Genomic DNA, 18,185 nt, shown 5'->3' with positions numbered 1-18,185 from the left:
GAATGAGAATTTTCAGACATGGCCAATATGAGAATATGTTTTGCTTGACTATGCATATTTCTTACGTGATTTTCAGTTTTCCTTTTTTTCCCGATGAGTAGAGAGAAAATAAACAAGGAGAAAGAAAATAAATGCTTGAAAATTGAAAATAAAATTGTAAAAATTACTGAATGCTTACTGTGTGTAATGCACTATACTAAGTGTAGGATTACAGAAATAATTAACATATGGCTTCCATCTTCAGGAACTTTTAATCTAGCAGAGGGATTTAAAAAATCCTTAGTAATAATAAGAATGGCTAGCATTTATATATTATCTACTATGCGTCAGGTGCCTTACAAATATTATCTCCTGTTTATCCTTGCAACAACCTGAGAAGTAGGTCCTATTATCCCATTTAACAAATGTGAAAACTGAGGGAGACAGAAGTTAGATAACTTGCCCAGCATCACACAGCTAGTAAGTAAATTAAGTGAAATTTGAACTTAGGTTTTCCTGACTCCAAGCCCAGTGCTCTATCTGCTACTAGAATGTAAGGAGGGCCACAATGGTGGTACAAAGTGCTTGGGAAGCACAGTACAGATGGAAATCACATCTAGTTAGAGAATCAGGAAGGCTCAGGGAAAGGGGTAGACTTGAGGTAGGATTTCAAGAGGTGGAGATGGGGGTGGGGAATGAAGAAGACATTCCTCTTAGAATGAGTGAGAAAAATAAAAAAATGACATAAATATGAGGAAGGAATCCAGTCCACGAATTGACATGGCTGTAATTGACATTTTGGGGTATGTCTCTGTCAGGTTAGTGTACTTAGAAGCCCCCTTGGCAACCATGCAAGTCAATTAGAATATTGTTTCTTAAAATTCAAGACTCTTTCTGCCTTGCCAGGAAAGCAAGAGTTGTTTGTCAGGGAGGACATGTATCCAGGTGCCGTGGCTAAATTTCCAAGACCACAGCAGTGGAAGGGAGCATTAAACCTTGTCAACAATGAGCCAGCTTATCCTTTTATCACTACTTCTTAGTAACTCTATAAAAGGTAAAGGTGTTTATCTCAGTACCTTAGTCTCAAATGTCACTGACATCAATATGGGAGAAGAAAGCTTGTTCAAAGTGAAATGGATGATATTGTTTACCCTTTTTATCTTACAACACAAGGGGTGGCCGGAAAGGGAAATAGGGGAGATGGGGCAATATCCTGACTGATGGAAGAGGGGTGCCACATGCCAAAAGCCTCCCCTTTCCAGGAGAACACCAAAGAAGTCTTTGTCTCTGAACTCTGCACTTTGGCCTCGACAGTACATGACTGATCCCAGCTTAGGGATTTATTTCCATGGCAGAACTAAAGCCATCTGTCTCTACATAAAAGAACACAGATAGGGCTCATCAACTCTACACTGCCACACAGGGGAACTAGTGAAATATGGGATCTCAAAGGGCAGCCACTGTTGGCTTTATCCAGGAGTAAATCTGCAAACTCTCAGTCACTCAAAGCAAATCACTGAAATGTTCTTGGACTCAGTTTGGCCCATTGGTGAAATCGGGATAGCGTGTCTCAAGGAATCATTTGATGTTCTGTCAACTTTCAGTTAATCAGGGAGTTTGCCTGGCAAGTTTGCAGGTCCACAGATGTTCTCAAATTCTCTGTGGTCTGTGCTTGGGTCATTTTTGCTGAGAATTAAGACCCTCTCATCAAATCGCTGTGAAGGGAAGCATTGAAAGATGGTGCTTCTGGGTCAAGGACTCTAGATGGTAAATGATGAATCTATGTGAAGGTAGAGCAGAAGGTAATTCTGTAGTTGGGGATTCTATGATCAAGATTTCAGTCTATGCACTCAACTGTGGGACTAGCAAGGAGTGTGTAACAGGGGTGGGGAACCTTAGCCTCAAGGTCACATGTGACCTTCTAGGTCCTTGGCCTTTTGACTGAGTCCAAGTTTTACAGAACAAATCCTTTTATTAAGGGTTTTTTTTTCCTGTGGAGTTTGAATTCAGTCAAAGGACCTCACTTGAGGACCAAGAGGGCCACATGTGTACTCGAGGCTGCAGGCTCCCCACCATGGAACCAATTTCGGGATGTCTCACACATTCAACAAGAATTCTGTTTCCTGGGCTTCTTTCTAGGTGTCTGATCTATACTGTATAAACTTAATTCATTGTCTTTCTTACACACCAAGCTGCCAAATATAATATAGAATTGGTAAGGGTAGGGGACAGAATCCAGTCTTATTACTGGTGATAGTTGTATAAGGTCATTGAAAGAGAGAAGGGTAAAGAGAAGAACATTTATCCATGGAGTTGTTGACATAATATCTTTTATCATCATCAAAAAAATGTTTTCTTTCTCATTCTGATGAACAGTTGGAGATGGGGTTGAGAGGGAATGTAGGGAGTAGAGAGTAAAATATACATCAGAGAAACAGGAGTAGGGAAGGAGTATAGTGTAGTAGATAGAATTAGGTAGATCTGGGTTCAAGTTCTGCCTGGAGCACATGCTAGCTGTGTGGTTCTAGGCAAGATATTTTATCTTTCAGTGCCGCCAAGTAACTTTCTAGGAATTACAAACTGCAGAAAAGGTAAAGATGTGCATTGATCTTCTTCCTTTTCCCCCAACAAGAAAGAAGGAATAAATTGCTTATGTTGAGTAATTTAATTCTTTCAAGATAACAGCATTCAAGAAGGAGCAGTTTAACAAAGGGGACCATGAGTTGTTTTCTAAAGGAATGTTTTAAAATGATAAGTTCCCATTGATCCCATATTTTGTATAGCTTGAAAAAAATCAGTCTGCAGATTAATCTGACTCTGGGAAGAAAGGCAAGGGAAAAATTATAGTATATTCCAGCCACATTAGATAACTGGGTAGTGTGTTTTATGGTGAGACTTCATCGGTCTTTTGGTCATCAAAAAAGATGTGTAATTAACTATTTTCATGATTTTCTTTCAGTCTATGTCACCAAACAGTGAACACATGGGAAAAAAAAAAGAGGAATCGCAACTAGCATTTCTGAAATGATGATGCAGGAAAAGTGAGGACTGATCTCACCAGACAGAGGCTTGGTCAGAAATGTGATTTCCCTTCTGTGTGAAGTCAGGGCAGCCTCCCACCTGCTAAAATTCTGTATCTGAAGAGCTAGCAGAAAGATGAAGGGCTCCTAGAAATCTATGAATGGCTCTTTTATCGTACTAGGATTGAACTTCATGGGAGTAGTTGTTGGGGTCAGCTTTGAATGTGACCCAATGGAAAGGCAGACTGCCAGGATCAGTCAAGTGTCTGGTCCTCTTTACCCACTTCTAGCCACAATCCATTGGCAGGTCATCAGGATCTCTACCATTCCCAGTCTATATTCATTTTTGTGCCAAGTGCTCCTGAGATTTTTGTCAGCCTTAGGAATATATGTCCTGAAGCTATTACAGATTAGTAGCCTAACAGAGACTAAGATACCTCTTCCAGCAAGGTAGGTATGGTTAGACTGCAGATCATTGCCAAAAATCACTTGGATACAACCAGTGGGAGAAGATGCTTCTGTGCCTAGCACATAGGAGGTACTTAGTGAAGTCCCTAAATGGTGCACTAGATAGATTAGATGCTAGACCTGGAGTCAGAAAGGGCTGAGTTCAAATCCAGTCTCAGACATTCACTAGCTTTGTGACCCTGGGCAAGTCACTTAGCTTCTACTTGTCTTAATTTCCTTAACTGTAAATGAGGACAACAGCCTCTACCTTTCAGGGTTGTGGTGAGGATAAATTTGTAAGGTACTTAGGACAATGTCTGGTACATAGTAAACACTTAATAAATGCTCTTTCTTTCCTTCCTTTTTAAAAAAATATTATTTTCCCCCAACTCCATGTAAAGACAATTTGTAACATTCATTTTTTAAAATTTGAGTTTCAAATTCTCTCCCTCCCCCAGCCACCCTGCCAATGGTAAGCAATTTGATATAGGTTACATGAGCATTCATGTAAAACTTATTTCCCTATTAGTCACCTGGTAAAGGAAGACAGAAAAATAGCATAAAAAAAACAAAGTGTAAAACAGAATGCTACAATCAGCATTCAGACCCCATCAGTTCTTCCTCTGGAAATGGATAGCATTTTTCATCATGAGTACTTGCGTTGGTGAGAAGTCTATCACAGTTGACCATCGTACAATAATGCTGTTACTGTGTACAATGGTCTCCTGGTTCTGCTCTTTTCCTTCTGCATCAGTTCATGTAAGTCTTTCCATTTCCTTCCTTTCTTAGCACATATTTGTGGAATGAGCAATTGATTGATTCAATAAGGACATAAGACCCAAGATATGGGAGGTCTAAGGTTTTTTGACTTCAGTGTTGGAGTTCATGTATTGAGAATGGGAGATAATATATTCAACCCAAATACTGCATTGGTATCCACAAAGTATTAGGAGAATTGAGGGGAGGCTTCCAGTACTTTGGGAAGGTCCCCTAGGAAGGATTTATGGAATCATGCAGGAAAAGAAGGTTTAGATTGGTTGTGACCTTTACTGGAGAAAGGGGTGCTCACACCAGTTAGACAGTGGACATTGCAATTAAACATGGCAAGCCTTCTCCATAACACCTACTCTGATATGGTGCTGTAAACATAGAGCTCAGTTGGATTGAAGAGAGAGAATAAGGGGTCACTTGTAAAATCAAATTCCCAAAGATCCAGTTCCTACACTAAAGATTTTGAAAATATGGAACCAAGCTGAAAATAGGCAAATCTTCATATCTTTTGCTTTTATTTTCTAAAACATCTATTCCCTGGATCTTAAACGCACTTGACTCTTGAGTACTTTGTGCAGAAGAAGACTTGACTGGCACCATCCTGAGGGGAATGTGGGAGACAGGGAGACCTTCCTGAAACCCTGGGGAGCCAGAATGAGCATCAGAGATGCCAGCTTACCACTTAATAATTGCTGTGACTGAGTGAGGAGACATCCTTCTCCCTTCAAAGGAGTGTTCATATGTGCATTATATGTTCCAGAAGTCACAATCTCCAAGCCAGAATTAATTTCAGACCCACAAGCAAAGCATAGTTCACCTGGAAACAGCTTATGTTTGAATTTAGTAAAGGATTGACCTAAGATCCTAACCATTGTTTATAACAGCGTTCTACGGAAAAATATGTTTTAAAATCAAAGGAACTGGCTTATAACCAAATTTTCAAGACAGAATCAATAAATCAAGGCAATTTTTCATTTAAACATCATTTATGTACTAATGGTCTTGCACCGGTGCATGCAAACATTTCCTAAAGAAGAGGGATTCTTTACCTAGAATCTGTGAACTTGTTTGTATGTAAAAAAAATACTTTGATAATTGTATTTGATTTCTTTTGTAATCCTATATATTTTATTGTATGCATTTAAAAACATTTTGCCAAGAAAGGGTCTATGGGCTTCATCAGACTGAAAGGGGGATCCATGATACGAAAAAGGCTAAGAATCATTGCTAATGGAAGTTACCCTTCATGCGTTGGGGGTGGAGTAGGGATACACATACTGCACCAAGGGACTGTGAGTTTCCAAAATATCTATGCTGCTGGATGCCTCCAGGCATATTTATGCCTGAGTAAGATCAAAAGCGCCTGGGAAGATCTATAGGCCTGACTAGGATGGAATATCCTTTGCACTTGTCCAGTGAGTTTGCTGCGTCTCTCTCTCCATCTCTCTTTCTCTCCGTCTCTCTCTGTCTCTGTCTCTGTCTCTGTCTCTCTGTCTCTCTCTCTCTCTCTCTCTCTCTCTCTCTCTCTCTCTCTCTCTCTCTCTCTCTCTCTCTCTCTCTGTGTCTCTCTCTGTCTCTCTCTCTCTCTGTGTCTTTCTCTGTCTCTCTTTCTCCCTTTCCCTCTCCCTCTCCCTCCCTCTCTTGCTTTCTTTCTGTCTCTGTCTGTCTATCTCTCACATATACACAGAAACACAAACACACATTTGAGGAAGGCCTTTTGATATACTCAAATTGCTTTTAGCAATAAAAGGGGCAAGTGGGGGCTGCAAGGAAGAAAGCCTGGAAAAGCTGTTTTCAGAGTTTTTTATTTTAGCTCCAAGTCAAAAAGTGCTTACTGAATATCTGCTAGGGGGTCTTTAGGTGTTGTGGGAAATACAGAAAAATTAGACTTTTGTTCCTTGCTTATCATCCCGGTCATGGGTTCTTTGGGTTCTTAACCTGAAGTCCATGAACTTGTTTTTAAAAATACATACATTTTGATAACAATATTTCAGTGTTATTGGTTTCCTCTGCAATCTTATCTATTTTATTTTATGCCTTTAAAAATAGGATTCTGAGACGAGATCCACAGGCTTCATCAGATTGCAAAGGGGTTTAGGACACACACACATACACACACACACACACACGTTAAGCATCCTTGATCTAACTGCAAAGACACCTAGCATTTTGCTCTTAAAAGGCTGTATTATAACTAGAGGGGTTATACTGGGGTGGCTTGGGGGTCAGATGGGGACTGGTTTACCTGAGAGCTTGAGAAGAGCCAGGTAGGATGGGACAACTTTAACTGGGCTGGCTAATTGGAGAATACAAGAGGTAAAGAAGCAAATTGGCTCTGACCAAAGCTTATTGGAAGTGCACAGTCAGGGCATAAATCACTGAACCAGGGCAGGTAATTAAAAGAGCTGCTGGGAGGCTGAAAGTGGTTAACATTGGTGGGGAGGTGAGTTCTTTATCATTCACAGACTTCAGAAAGCCAGAGAATGTCAGAACTGCAAAGATTCTATGAAAAGAAGTATGAGGCAGTGGGAAGAATGCTGGATTTGAAACCAGAGGACCTAGGTTTGAATCCTACCATGGACTGTATGACCTTGGGAAAGTCACTTAACCTGTTTCCTCATCTCCAAAATGATGTGTTGTATTAGATGATCTCTGTGGTATCTCCCAGCTCTAAATCTATGATCATTTAGTCTAATCTCATTTTACTGATAAGAAAAATGAGACACAGAGTTTAAGTAGTTGGTTACTGTGGTAGGTGGCCAACGATCAAAGATTAGCACCCAAGTCTTCTGCTCTTTATGCCAATTGCATTGCTTTTGGTACATGTTACCTGCTAGTATGAGTGACTGTAAATATTTTCAGGGAAGCTAGGTGGTGTAGTGGGTAGAGTATCAGCCCTGAAGTTACCAAGACTCATCTTCCTTACACACTTAATAGTTGGATGGCCTTGGGTAAGTCACTTAACCCTGTTTTCTTTAGTTTACTCAACTCTAAAATGAGCTGGACAAGGAGATAGCAAATGACTATTATCTTTGCCAAGAAAACCCCAAATGGGGGTCATAAAGAGTCAGACACAACTAAAATGATTTAACAAAAACAGTTTTTTTCTGAAAAAACAAACCCTTACATGTCCAAGAATTGATCAGTTTCTTTTTTCAAGGAAGGAAACTGAGGACAAGAAATTCTTTTGCACTAGAGAGGCAGCCTGGTGCAGAGGATGGATGGCAACCCTTGAAGTCAAGAAGACGACTTCAAGTACTACCTAAAACATAGGAATGAATTATAAAAATAATTAAATAGTGACTAGATGCTGATGCCTGGGATGTAAATATAAGAGTAAGACAATCCCTGCCTCCACAGTGCCTATATTCTAATAGGAGGAGGCAACACATATAAGAGAAGGATGGTCAGGGAGGGGTATTTTGATTTGGGAAGTTAATGGATGGGGAGCAGAATGATACCTCCTTTCACTTATCAGTAGCAACATTGATTTGGTTTTAGACTAAGAAGTGAAAAGGGGCACAGAAGCAAAGTGGCTGATGAGAAGATGTCTACAGAATAGATATTTTTGCTGGAAGTAGCCAGCTATAGAAGACCATGTGAGGCGTTCCTTAGCCAGGGCAGAGGAGTTGAAAGGCATTAAATCCACCATGCTAGTTGTACAACCATAAGCAAGTCAATACCTAAAGTAACTCTCTAAGATCAAAGGGTACAGATCAATCAACAAACATTTATTAAGCTCCTGCTGTGTGCCTATCCAAAGCAATGGAGATACAAAGACAAAAATAAATCCACCTCTCTCCTTAAACTTACATTCTATAGGTACACGTATGAGTGCTTAGTTTCAAACAAGGAGTTTCTACTCCCTGGTAATCATAGATCTGAAATAACTGCCTAAAAAAATACATTCACCCTTTTTTGAGCCAGGTTTGCCCACATCAGAGCTTTGGCCTCCTTCATTTCTGACCGGTGAAGGTTCATCCCTTCTTGGGCAGACTGGTAGCACACCTGCTCACCTGGGCATACCATATTGGTGCCAAACTTAGTATGGCGCTTAGGATGCTTGATCTGACTTCATCCTTGCCACAGCTCTGAACTTCTGAGCCCAAACAATCCACCCTCACAGGAATTATAGGTTCTGGACACATTAACTTCTAACCACCAATAGCAACTTTAATCAACAACTTTTTTTTTAAGTCCCAATAAATGACTTGTTAAAGGTTCAAAGTAATTACTGATAATTTAGTCAGTTCAGTTACTTCTTAGTGAGAAAATAGACAGAGTCTTTCCCAAAGGAGCAAATCAAAGTCTGCCTTTACATACACCCTTAAGATGATTTAAATAACCCACCTATTACCAATTAGTAATGATCTCTCTGCCAAAGAAAGATCCATCAAGATATTTCTATTGTCAAGAGCACCAGAATCCTGTGTTAAAATTGAAGCAAAAGATGTAGTATCTTCCTTCCTTCCTCAGCCCTGAGGCACTTGGGAAAGGAGAGTTCAATCATGGTCTGCACTGCCTGATCTGTGCCTTGCTGTGATCTTGGCAGAGGAATTCTTATCGGGGGAAAAGCTGTCTCCTCACAGGCCAAATGGACATGTTAGGAGTGGCCAGAAGTTATAAAGGAATCTTAGTTAAGCTACTCCTTTAGACCCACTAAGTAGGGTCTATAGAAACAACAGGCTGCTGAAACCTATTTTCTTTAATTTTCTCTGTTCTAAAGAAATTGAAAAAAAAAAAAAAAGTACATATGATTTTTCTGGCCACTGAGGACTAGGCAATTCTTCCTCCCCTCCCCTCTCACCTCAACCTTGCACCCTCCTCACCTTGTCTTGTAGAATCTCTAGTTTTCTCCAATGGAAGCCTTTCCTGATTCTTCTTCTCTGCCCCACTTCCTCCTTCTCCACTTCAAGCTCTCCTTCTTAAACTATGTTTGAGGCTCATGGATTAAAGAATGGTACCATTTGGTACCTGACTTCAAATGTGGATGGAAAGGACAAAACTGAATGCTTTAATGGCCAACGGGGACCTTAAAAAAGAGGGGAGAAAAGGTTCTTCCCTTTTCTGCAAGGGTGGAGGACTGTGTGTTGGGAATATTGCATATACTCTCCCTCTTAGTTAATGTATTGATTAGTTTTGCTGAACTTTTCCCCTCTCCCTTCTTTGTTTTTAATTTCAAAAATGCTATATTTAATTTTTTGCATGATTTCACATGTATAATGGGTTTCATATTGCCTGACTTCTCAACGTATGTGGGAGGAGCTGGAGGGAAGGAGGGAATTTGAAAAGGAAATTTTAAAATGGATGTTAAAAAATTAAAATTAAATATATGTTATATATATACATATAATGCTATATTTTCTTATCTGTGTATCTGTTTGGGGACCATAAACTTGAGGACATAGGGTACTCTTTTTAAAAAATTTTTAATTTTTAAAATTATTTTTATTTTTTCATTAAATATTTCCCAATTACATGTAAAAATTGTTAACAATCTTTTTTTTTAAAAAAAAAGAATTCTCTTCTTCCTTTCTCCTTCCTTTTTTAAAAATTTTTATTTTTTAATTTTTATTTTATTTTGACATAGGATACTCTTCATAAATGTTTGTTGAATTCAATAGTAGTTATTCAATAAATGCTTATAGCCCTAGCATAGTAAAGGCAGCTTTGAAAGGAACGATGTAGGGGGCGTGTCACACGGACATAGCTTGGTCCTTATTAGTGCTGGTCACTGCCAAACTTTGCTTGTCCTGATTTCATGGGATCCTCTTTAAAAAAGATGCATTTGACTGCTGCTAGCCTTACATCCTGCCTGCTGCAGAGTCTGCCCACAAAGCCCTGACTAGTTAATTAGCATCTGATGGGAAAAGTAAACCGCAAAGAAATTAGGAGCCTTGCTGAGCTTCCACAGGGTGAATGCCTTGTAATAATAAGAACCTTTATCTGGCAGGCAAAGAGAAGGTTTTGTGCACTAATGGGAGGGATGAATAAGATTGGACACCGGGATTATTACTACTGAGTTATCGAGGAGAGCCCTGGCCCCTACTCAATAACTCCTGCACTTAATGTAGGGCATTCACCCTGAGCTGCTCACAGGTCTGAGGGTGAATGGGAAACGTCCTTCCTTTGTCTCTCCTACTGCATTTGACCCAGTGTCCCGAAGATCAGCACTTACTTCATTCTTTGGTTGCTTTTGGCCTCAGGATTCTGAGATTTGTGAAGTCAGCCATCCAGGGACCAAGGATCTGGAGCAGCTGACCTCCTCCATTTCTCCTCTATCAGTTCAGCAGGAAGAGAAGGTCCTGGGAAGGTTTGGTAATTTTGGAGTTAGGGTGAATCAAGTCACCAAGTCAATAGTATTTATTAAGCACCTACTATGTGCAACATGAAAGTTATTTATGTCTGCTATCAAATCAGGTTGAATCAGAGACTATTATTGTTCAGATGGGGCAGCTATGCCAGGACTGGAGTGAGGAAGGTTCCTCTTCCCAAGTTCAAATTTGGCCTCAAACACTTATTAGCTGTGTGACCCTGGGCAAGTCACCTAGCCCTGTGTGTCTCAGTTTCCTCATCTGTCAAATGAGCTGGAGAAGGAAATGGCAAACCTCTCCAGTATCTTTGCCAAGGAAACTCCAAATGGGGTCACGCAGAGTCAAACATGACTGAAAAATGACTGAAAAAACCAATAATATGTGCCAGGTACTGTGTTAAGTGTTGAAACTTCTCTTGCCACCTAAGAAGGGTTTGGGAGGAACTTCTGCTCATCCCCAAGCTGGGAAATGGTTCTGATCACCCTTCATCCAGAAGATCTAAGTTCAAATTCTGTCTCTACTGCTTCCTGCCTATGTGACTCCCAGGGCCTCAGTTTTATCCATAAAATGAAGCAGTTGGACAAGATGACCCCTAAGGTTCTTTCCAGCTCTAGATTTATAATCCCCAAATGAGTTAGTAGAAGCTTAGGAAACGGGTAAATTTTAGGAATTTGCACCACCTGCAACTTTGCATTTGAAACTCCATTGATTCTTCTTCCAAATGTAGCTACGTTTTTGAGGTGACCTTAAAAATGCACCACTCTCTTTGTGGACTATTTTTCCTCCAGGGTTTCATCAATCTTCTGCTCCCTTGTTTAAGGAAAATGTTTGGGGATCAGGCAGGCGCTCTCCTGTGCAGAATGACCTTCAACAGGCAGAGATAAACAACAGTTCCTTTTCATCTCCTAAGCATTGATTTTCTGCAAGGCAAACCACAAAGCTGCTTTGAAGTCCAGGAGGGAACTACTGTGAGCTGGGAGGAGGGTGAGTGGGAGATAAAATTGAAGGAAAAGTACATTTGAAAGGAAGAAAATCTCTGCCATCTAGGTAGAGATGTTTACTGGCAGAGTTGAAACAACCTGATGTTATCTAGAGGCAACTGCATTGGAGAGAAAGGGTGTGCTAGGCTGTTGGTAGAACAAGGTTTGGGGGAGAGTGGAGTGTCAAAGAGCAGCCTGCCATCAAATTGGATGGAATTTTTTAAAACAAATCAAGTGAAAATGCATTTTCATCTGTTCAAACAGTAAAATAGTATTATTGAACCAAACCAATAACTATTGCAAGTACTAGGCATCTAATAACATGTTTTTACTTTAGTAAAAAATAAAGTTTTTACTGTAATTTACGAAGGACATTTTTTTACGTTATTTTTTTGTCTGGGGATTCAGGCCAGCATTTAATTTGTTAGTTTGAAAAATGAAGACTCCAATCAGTTTGGGAATATGCAAGGACAGTTATACAAACTGTTTTCCAACCCTTTGACCCAGCAATCCTATTGCTGGGCATGTACTCCAAGGAGATTAGTGAAAGACAAGTAGATACAATACAAAAATATTCATGGCTGCCCCTGCAAATATTTTGGTATATGTGAGCTTGCTTTCAACACCAGGCTAGAAGTAGGTGCCCATCGAAAGGGGAATGATTGGTTATTTGTACAATATTATTAAGCTGTAAGGAATGGAGAAAATATAGAATTTAGAGGAAAAAGAGAAGAATGAACTGATGCATAGAGAGCATAAACAGCAGAACAATATACAGTGGTTGCAATGAAACAAATGAAAATACAAAAAGAAAACAGAATTCACATAATGCAAGTGATCAAACTGGTTCCAGATGACTCCTGTTTTGAAATAGAGGATTATGGGTGTGGAATGTCTATATACTCTGTCAGTTTGGTTGCTATGAAGCAGTTTGTTGTTAGGAGGGATGCCATGGCATAGAGCTGGGGTGGGGAACCTGAGGCCTTGTCAAAGGGCCACACTTGAGGACCCCATGTGACGGTTCCCCAGGTCTGCCATAAGGGTATGGTCTTAGAGTCACAAAGATCTAGGTTTAAGTCTCTGGTATATACTCGCTGTGATGCTGGGCATATGACTTTATCCCTCAGAACCCTATGCCTGCCTAGGAGAATATATCATAGAAAAGCAGCTGATATGAACTGACATCAGGATTTTCCTTACTGGGAACTTCCTATAATAGTAAAATCATAAGACTATTAAAAAAAGGCAAAAATAAAGTAGGGTCATATGGCATAATTATTTGGGAGTGATTTTGAATTAAAAAAACTCCAAAATATATTAATAAAACAAAAAAGAAGCTACTAGATTGAATAATAATGTGACCAAACATTTGATTTAATTTCAGCTTGATAGAAAGTTTAGGGTCTTTATCGGCAGAATAAGGTTATGGCTTTTACAAAGAATTATCGGTTTATAAGAGAGGAGGAAGGAAAAGACCATTTTGGCTTCTCAATCTTTCCGAATCAATGCTATTTTTCCAGTGAGGTCCTTGAATTCCTCTCAGAATGGCTGCAAATAGACAAATTCTTTGCTACTCCAGCTACCTAAAGGTTCAATCCTGTCATTTGTCAATCCTGCTCAGAACTGCAAACACAGTTTAGGAGAGCAGTCTGTGTTGAAGAAACAGGATTTAATGTTATTCTGGTGGATTTAAGGGTGCTTAGAGCTGTGAAATGAAAGATCCTTGGGAAAGTTCTGCTCCCCTGTTCCTCCTCCCCCCACAAACAAACTCCATCCAACCAGAAACTCTTGCCTGGAATTCTCCTTCCTCATTCCAGGCTTCTGAGATGGGTAAACAAAGCTTCATATGTAAGCAGGGAGGCATGGACAGCTAAAGTTGTCACTTCTTTTTGACAGGACACCACCATCAATACAGAACCATCTGAAAAGTATGGAAGGAGATCTTGGGGCACAATAACCAAGCAATGTCCATGGAATTTGTGGAGCCATCAGGACTTTTGCTGCATTTGCTCTAATTATATTTATTTTTGTGGAACAAACTGATGCCAGCTAGGCATCTCCATATTTTGTCCAGATCTGAAACGTCAAGTCACTTAATTTTGAATAATACATAATGAAGCACACACCCAAGTAATATATTCCCATAAAAATTCAATCATGCTTTACAGTCCCTAACAGCTTTCCTCAAGTCTCAGCTAATGCACTGGGCAGGCCAGGCTAATTAAAAAGGCTAAATAATAGCAACGATTAATTTCCCCATAAACTTATTCTCTTTGATTTCACAGAATTAATTTTGCTGACAATAATGTACTTTATTATTGCTTCACTTAATCAAAAAGGTTCATTTTTAATTCATTACAGAATGTCACATAATTATTCATAAGGCACTTAACATAGCTCCTCACCCTCTCCCTAAGCTGTTGTCATCTTCTGGGATGGCATTTAAATAGGACCGAACATGCTATTGACATACCATCAGTCAATTTACATGGCAATCCATCAGTCAATTAATTGAGAAGCATTGATTAAGGTTCTACTATGTGACTGGCACTATACTAGGGAATGGGGACACAATGGATGTCAGTAGAGTGTGAAACCTACAATGAAATCTGGGTAGTTCCACTGAAATAAAGTGGAGATGAATTGTTTTAAATCACAACCATGGAATCGCAGAATTGGAAGGGATCTTAGGGACCATCTGGTGACAGAGATTCTTGACCTGTGGTTTGTAAACTTAAAAAAAATTTCATTACTGTATTTCAATAATAGCTGTATGCATTTTCACATTTGCATTTAAAAACATTATTCTGAGAAGGGATTGCCAAAGGAGTTTTTTAGGAGTCTAAAAAAAGAAAGAATTCCTGGTCTGAGCTAATGCAAACTGACTTCAGAGGGAGCCTTTTGGATAGATCTAATTGTAAGGGAGCTTTGTTATTGTTAATGGAACTGAATTCTGCCTCTCTCTAACTTTTATCCATAGTTTGTAGTTCCATCCTTGGAGGTAGAGGGGGCAAGTAGAACAAATCAGTCCCTCTTCTGCATAACAGTCCTTCATATACTTGAAGACAAATATGATGTCTCTTCTAATTATTTTTATCTATATGGTTATCTAGAGAAATAAGCTTCATTACTTATTCCTTTAGTAACTTTTTTTAAGGTCACAGAATGGGAATTAGCAAGAAGAGGTGGTCAGTCAATATCCTTGAAGTCAGAGAGAGTATAGTAAGTACTCAGATCTGCATGGAGACTGAGGCACAATTAACAGTGATTATAGTCTCAGGTAAGAACCCCTTGATGAGCCTGAACCTTCCACAGGGAGCACATTCCATCGAGGTTACCTAGGGATTTTTAGGAGGTGGCTCCTTTGGACACCTGCAGCACCTTCAAGTAATAAATAACTTGATTATTGTGTAATGCCTGGAGAGTAACTGACACACACAAGATAAAAGTTACCACAGCCTATACCATCTTTACTGGTATTAGTGATAAACTGATAGCAAATATCTGAGGGGTGGGGAGGAGTTAATGAGGTGCAATCTGGGGTGGAATGAGGTAATCATTTGGGGTTCATTGGGACTTTACCAACTTTACTCATGGGGATAACTGTAAAGTCCCATACTTGGGTTTGAAAAATCTATAGTACAAATACAATCATGTTTTTAGAAATCAGAGATTAAGAGTTAAATGAATTTTGGGAAAGGGTTTAAAGTTTAAACTTATATATTTTAAGTATACCACAAGTACGTTGGGATGGGTACAAAGAGCCATGACAGAGGTTTTCCATTTTCTCAGTCCTTTGCTTGATATTTCAAGTGATACATCTACTTACGTTTATTTGTTTCTGAAACCTGATATAACTCCTGCATACAACCCAAACAATTCTGGGGAGAGGAGATGTGGGATGTGTCTGTACCTATGTTTTCTTTGGTCTAAGCAAACTCCATTGTGGAAAGTCCATGGACCAGTGTAGATAGCGATTTGTCTGTTACTTAGAGTCCCAGGGAGATTCCCAGGACACTGAGATTTTAGGTCACTTACCTGTGGTCACACAGATAGTGTATGTAGAAGGCAGTACTTGAATTCAGGTCTTCTGACTCTAAGGCTGGCCCTCAACCTGCATGGAGCTCTGCCGCCTCTCAATCTGAATGGTTCTGATTTATTGCTTGCCTCTGGTGCTATTTCTCTACATTTTGGTTAATTCAGTGCAAAACTTGAAGACTTGACATTCTCTTTCTATAAGAGAAATGTCTGTCTCCTCTTTTTGTAGAGGGATCATCTTAGGAAGCTACAGACTTCTAACATTCCCAGAGCTGTACAAGGAAATGGAAAAGGTGAGATTCTAATCCTACACTCTACCTCATGTTTCAAATTGGGGAAAATTAAGGTTAGAAACATTGAACATTTATCAGTCACTATTAAATGACCCCACTTAGTTCTAAATTTAAATTTTCTAGGAATGTCCTTTTGGCACCTTGTTGAATGAGTCAAGAATGTAACCCTAAATGCCCTCGATCGAAAGAGATTCTAAGGTTTTTTCATTTGTTAGCCATATTGTAGCTAGATTTCAAATGTCAGCCTAGATTTTCAAATGAACCTCCAAAAGGTTTTCTTCAGAATGTAGTCAAGCTGGAGAAGAGAAGACAATAGTTGAGACTCTTACAACATGAGAATTATGTCTGCTATCATATCAGGTTGAATTAGAGACTATTACATTGGATATTACTGTTGAGGAAGGTAAGTGATACAATGCATAGAGTGCTGAGCCTGGAGTCAGGAAGGCCTGAGTTCAAATGTGACCTCAGAACTAGCTATGTGAGCCTGGGCAAGTCACTTAACCCTGCTTGCCTCAGTTTCCTCATCTGAAAAATGAGCTGGAGAAGGAAATGGCAAACCTCTCCAGTGTCTTTGCCAAGAAACCCTGAAAGGAGTCATGAAGAGTTGGACATGACTGAAACAACTCAACAACACTGGATTAATCTCACTCCTAATTTTAAAAAAATTAGCTTTTCCTTTTTTCCTTCCTTCCTCGGTGACTATAGCAAACTATCCACTGTGTTATTCTGCCTCATTCCAGCTGTCATATTCCACACATGCCTTTATTATCCTTAATGATCCCATATATATAGTATCTAATGACTCAGGCGTGTGGTGCATAGGATTATTAATGATCTCAAAGATAATTTTAGGAAAGACAAGTATGTGCTACGGAAGACAGGCTATGAATTGCTGGAATACTTTTTATCACAGCATGAAAAGTAATTTTTTCTAAATTAGAGATTGGCTCTTCTTTTCTTCCTTTTTTTCTCACCCCACAGACTCAGGAACAAGGTCCTCCTACCCATAACTGTGTGGGGGACTCCAGGGTTTGGAGTCTACTAGTTGGACAAGTTGGGAACAAACTTGGTTTCTGTATAATAAAGGCTTTGAAGGAACAGAGAACACACTTCTCTCCATCAGAGACGATCTATCTTTTTGAATGCAGTGGCAGAGACTGACACCAAGAGAAGTAATTTTGAAAATAGTGATTATAGCAGATGATATTCTCTATTAAATGTAATCTGATTACATGGAACATGTAATTTATGGATGTGTTTATATATGTATGTATATCTCAGTATGCGTTATATATAAGTATGCATATATCCCAAGTGTGGCCACTACCTACACAGACATATCACACCTGTCCTTCTTATTATTTTTGGGGGGGATGGGGGTTGGATTTGCGATCTCCTAAGTGTAGGGCACTTTCTGTCTACTAATGTTTCTTAATTTTTGAGTCAGGGGCTCCTTTGGCAGTCTGGTGAAGGCTATGGACCTCTTCTCAATTTCTTTTTTAAAAATGTATAACTGAAGGAAATGCTAACGCAGGGTTTAGTGGGGAAATATTTTTTCCATTCAAGTTCATGGACCTTCCCCTTCCCCACCCTCCAAATCTATCTCCAGACTCTAGATGCTAGAATCTTCCACTTTAAAGAATAACTTGGTATATTATGAAATTAAGTGACTTACTCAGGGTCATATAGTCAGTACATGTAAGAGAGGGGATACGAACCAGCTCTTTCTGACTCTAAGGCTAGTTCTCTGACAGAGACTCAGGCACGCTGTTGGGTCTATGGAACTTATTATGGCAGGATGAGTTTAGAAAGATTCCTAACAATGAAGGCAGAAACAGGATTTTCTGTAAACCCAAAGGTAGTTAGGACATTTAATTAGTGAATAGCCTATTCCCCAAGCATGTAGGTTAGTTAGCACAGGCTTCACAGTAATTTGTGGTCATGGGAAAGGATGGCAGATCAAGCCTTTGTAGCCATATATCACATCTGCAGACAGGAGCAGTCTCGGCAGCCTTATCTTCCAGCAGGACAAAGCAATTAAGCAGAATCAGACCTGAAGCACTAAATGCATGGTGACTTTAAAGGTGAATGCAAACGTTAGCTAGTTCTTTAAACCCATTCATTACACACACACATATACACATCAGGTATTATGTGTATGTATCATTTATATATATGGTATTTATGCACATGTATATGCACATTATATATGTATGTGATATTCACACATATATGTGTATATCTATATGTATGCAGACTATATTGTTAAATAGTAAAATAATCATATATTAAAATAATATGGTGACTTTCACATGAATTGAATTTAAATGAGGAAAAGTT

The sequence above is a fragment of the Notamacropus eugenii genome, chromosome 7, assembly GCF_028372415.1.
Source record: "Notamacropus eugenii isolate mMacEug1 chromosome 7, mMacEug1.pri_v2, whole genome shotgun sequence".
Classification (NCBI taxonomy): domain Eukaryota; kingdom Metazoa; phylum Chordata; class Mammalia; order Diprotodontia; family Macropodidae; genus Notamacropus; species Notamacropus eugenii.
The sequence above is the reverse complement of the archived record's forward strand: the minus strand, read 5'-3'. Positions refer to the sequence as shown.